Source organism: Petaurus breviceps, unplaced genomic scaffold (assembly GCF_028583685.1).
Source record: "Petaurus breviceps papuanus isolate PSGF00001 unplaced genomic scaffold, PetGlider_PUasm1.0 183, whole genome shotgun sequence".
NCBI classification, from domain to species: Eukaryota; Metazoa; Chordata; class Mammalia; order Diprotodontia; family Petauridae; genus Petaurus; species Petaurus breviceps.
The window spans coordinates 2096561-2101134 of record NW_027185791.1 but is presented as its reverse complement, the minus strand read 5'-3'; the positions used below and the strand labels follow the sequence as shown (position 1 = coordinate 2101134).

Sequence of the window (4574 nt, the reverse complement as noted above, 5' to 3'; positions counted from 1 at the left end):
TGACTCCCAGGTCAAGCACTCCAGGTGCTGGGGAAGTCAATGATTTTAAAACAAGGCAAGAAGTTCTTTTGTTAGGACAAAAGTTTTGTTTCCACTCAATCTAGTTTTTCCTGACCTATGCCATCTTCCCAAGGAGGAAGCTCTGAAAAAGCCTTTAGATTAGAGAATAAAATATTTATTAATATTTTTGGAGTAAATGAAAAAATTTTTAATATATTTCCTCAGAGGGAAGGCATGAGTAGTTGGAATAATCTGAAAAGGTTTCATGTAGAAGCTAGTCCTTGAGCTGAGTTATGAAGGGATTCTAAGAAGTACAAGTAAGGAAGAAGTCCATTTCAGGCGTGGCCAATGGCCAGTACAAAAGCGGTCTTTGGAGATGGGGGGCGATTTATAAAGAATAATGTGTTTGCTTTCGCAGCATATACACTAAGATTGGAACAATACAGAGAAGATTAACATGATCCGTGCACAAGGGTGACATGAATTCATGAAATGTTCCGTATTTTTCATCCATTAGATCTGCAGTTATTATTAGTGTTGTCCATTCCTAGCTATTAGAGGCTTTAGACTACTAAAACACCTCCACTACCTCCTCCCCCCAAAATTAGTCTGGCTTTTTTTTTTTTTTTTGCATTTTGTAAGGCAATTGGGGTTAAGTGACTTGCCCAAGGTCACAAGGCTAGTTTTTGTGTTAAGTGTCTGAGGTTGGATCTGAACCCAGGTCCTCATTACTCCAGGGCCAGTGCTCTCTTCACTGCACCACCTAGCCACCCCCAGATTAGTCTCTTCTTAAAGAAACTTTGCATTAGACCTTCTTACCTCCCCACCTAGAAACATCAGTATCAATTTATCATATGCATGGTAGTATGTAAAGACAGAGCAGCTGAGGGGCGGCCAGGTGGTGCAGTGAGTAAGAGTGACGGCCCCAGCGTTGGAAGACCTTGGATTGGTTCTGGCCTCAGATACTCGGCACCCACACAAAAAGAATAACTGGCCGTGTAACCTTGAGCAATTTACTTAACCCCGATTGCTTAAAAAAAAAGATAGAGAAGCTATGGCTTAGCTTGGGATACTGAAGGTCATCATTACCTGGCTCTAATCTAACTCATTACAAAAAATTACTTCCCTTCACACATGCTATGGGCCAGCCAAACTGGCCTCATTTTTCTTCTTCTTTTTTATTTTTGCTTCAGCTTGTGTTTATTGACAAATGATGTACTCTACAACTAAATGCAGTACAATAGAGTGTGGGTTTGTTCCAGATTGAAACTAGAAGAGAAATATTGGAGGAACGTGGGCACTCACAAGGTGAAGAGGATGAGGGCTGGGTATTGGGCAAGGAGTAGTACCGCAGGTCATCTTTGATGTGGGGTTTAAGTGATGTGTATTAATCTTGTGTTTTAAATTGATCTAGACATCCTTCATGCACACCCAAATAGGCACTAGCCACAGTCCCTCTAAGTACAAGTCCTCAATGTATATGAGCCTCTACATCTTTCCTGACCACAGGAACCACCCTCTCTTTCCCTGCCTCCATCATGTGAATGAGAGTGTCGTTGCTTCACACACTTAAGCTAAAAAATTAAATAAAGCTGAATCCAGCTGCTAAAAACCAATGCATTTTGGTTAATAATGTGATATTTAACAATGGTGTCCTCTGGTAAGGCACTCCTACCTTTGGAAGAGGAAAAAGCTTACAATCATAAGCCACTTTTTCCCCTCCATTTGGGAGCCTAGGATGGAAAGGAAATTCTTCCCAGAATAGTCTCCACTGTCCCAAGCAGCAGACTTTACTATACTCCTTGCCCAATACCCAGCCCTCATCCTTTTCACATTGTGAATGCCCATGATCCTCCAATATTTCTCTTCTATTTTCAATCTGGAACAAACCCACACTCTATTGTACTGCATTTGGTTGTAGAGTACATCATTTGTCAATAAACACAAGCTGAAGCAAAAAAAAAAAAAAAGAATAATAATGAGGCCAGTTTGGCTGGCCCATAGCATGTGTGAAGGGAAGTAATTTTTTGTAATGAGATAGATTAGAACCAGGTAATGAAGAACTTTAAATGCCAAACAAAGGACTTTACATTTCATCCTAAAAGCAATAGGGAGCCTATGGAGTTCATTGAATAAGTAAGTAACATAATCAAATCTGAGCTGAACTCTCTAAGAAAAAAAATCACCAGAGCCAGAGGAATTTACAAGTGAATTCTACCAAACATTTAAAGAAAAATTAATTCCAATACTATATAAACTAATTGGGAAAAAATAGGCAAAGAAGGAGTCCTACTAAATTCTTTTCATGACACATGACACATTTTATTAATCTCCCCTTTGATTTTCAGAATTTCTAATTTGGTATTTAATTAGGGATTTTTGACTTGTTCTTTTTCTAGCTTTTTTAGTTGAATTCACAATTCATTGGTCACTTTCTCTATTTTATTCGTGTAAGCATTTAGAGGTATAAAATTTTCCCTAAGTACTGCTTTGGCTCCAACCCATAAATGTTAGTGTGTTGTCTCATTATTGTCATTCTCTTTGATGGAATTAATGTTTGTTTCTATTATTTGTTGTTTGACCTGATCATTCTTTAGTATTAAATTATTTAGTTTCCAATTTGTTTTTAGCCTATAATTTCCGTGGCCCTTTATTACATGTAATTTTTATTGCATCATTATCTGAAAAGGATGTATTTAATATTTCTGCCTTTCTGCATTTGTAAAGGTTGTATGCCATAATACATGGTCAATTTTTGTTTAAGTACTATGTACCACTGAGAAAAAGTCATATTCCTTTATATCCCCATTCAATCTTCTCCAGAGGTCTATGATATTTAAATTTTCTAAAATTCTATTCACCTCCTTGACTTGTTTCTCATTTATTTTATGATTAGATTTATCTCTGAGAGGGGGAGGTCGAGGTCCCCCACTATCATAGTTTTGTTGTCTCTTTCAGTAACTCACTTAGCTTCTTGTAATGTAATACCAAGCAAAGGCAACTTCCCAGGTTCAAAATACCAGCATAGGTGCTCTCTATTTTATTCAGTGACAAACCAAGAACAGAGAAGATCGAAACATGACATCATTCAAAATACAGCATTTACTAAGTGTGATTAAATCATCTCCAAGGCCTACCCCACCCCAGGATCTTCCAATCATTCAATCAATTACAAAGTCTCTGTTCCAAATACTTCTCCACCCCTAGGCTATACCTTAATTAAGTCCACCACAAAGCCCCTCTTCTCAAATGGAGATTAGTTTCCAAACATAAGTAAAATACATTCATTTGCTCAACCATAGAACACAAAAAGGTCAAAAGTTCCCCACCCCTGGATCACAATTGAATCTACCCCAGAGTTACATCAAGTTTAAACACAGCACTTAATACCCAAATGGAGGTCTTTTCTTCATCTTGACACGAGGCAAGTTCTCAGCAATCTTAGTTCCTGGGGAGACAAGGCTTAGCAAGGCCATAAGATACATTGCCAGTCCCTTCATGAATTTATCCTCTGTCTGTAGAACAGTCCTAGAACCCCTGAACACATTAGCAAAGCCCTCTCCCAGGATTTCTGTAACCATACAACAAGAAAATCTTCTTCAGGGCTTCTAAACCAACAGAAAGGCTCCCAGACCCCTGCAACAACAGCACTGTCCTTCACCAGTGGACAGTATTCATTCTGTCTGCCGGACAGTCTCCAGACCCCTGCAACAACAGTACTGTCCCTCACCAGTGGACAGTATTCACTCTCAGTACTGTCCCTCACCAGTGGACAGTATTCACTCTCTGTCTGCAGGACAGTCTCAGGCCTTCTTAACCAAATGCCAGGTTCCAGGACTTCTTCAACAGGACAGTCTTTCACCAGTGGACAAATCTGGCAAAATAACATCAAAACAGACAGACAAAGTACCAGCAAAACAGCCATGTCTCCTCAGTCCTTGGCAGCTCAGGGGGCCGGTCTCAAAAGTCCAGGGCAATTCAAAGCGGCCACCAGCAATCTCTTAGTCTCTCCCTCTACACGAGGTGCTGCTTCCAAAAAGAACTTCCGCCTCTCTCTTGTCTCTCCAAATCTACATCACCAGCTCCTCCCACTTCAGGACTTTCTTTTCACATCAACAAGCCCATCCCACAGGTGGGATTAACAAACTCTGGGTTTTAATACAATCAATTTGAAAACCAAGCCAATACAGGGGAATCTTTAATTGCCATTACTATCACACTTCTCCTCTAAGAATCTGGATGCAAAACAAAGATTAGGAGTAGAATCTCTTAGGGAAAGCATATGTCTATATGTGTATGTATGTGTGCATGTATATATGCATATGTGTATGTATATATCAATATCTATGTATAAAAATATCCATGCTTACTTGTAGCAAGGGGTGAGGGGAGAGATGGGAAAAAAGAACAAAGTAAAAACTGTACCACAAAGAACAAAAAAAAAGCTACAAGGAAGCAAAGAAAAAATTGAAAACTTTCAACATAACATGCAACAACATAACATAACATAACAATATATAGGCTTCCTTGAAATGGAAAGTTATTGCTATATAGTCTGAATCATCACCTATGAC

The 4574-nt window shown here is 39.0% G+C and overlaps 1 pseudogene; it reads left to right on the top strand.

Annotated features, from left to right (window-relative positions):
* Window positions 1-406: 406 nt before the first annotated feature.
* Window positions 407-507, top strand: LOC138161173 (U6 spliceosomal RNA; annotated as a pseudogene).
* Window positions 508-4574: the final 4067 nt, after the last annotated feature.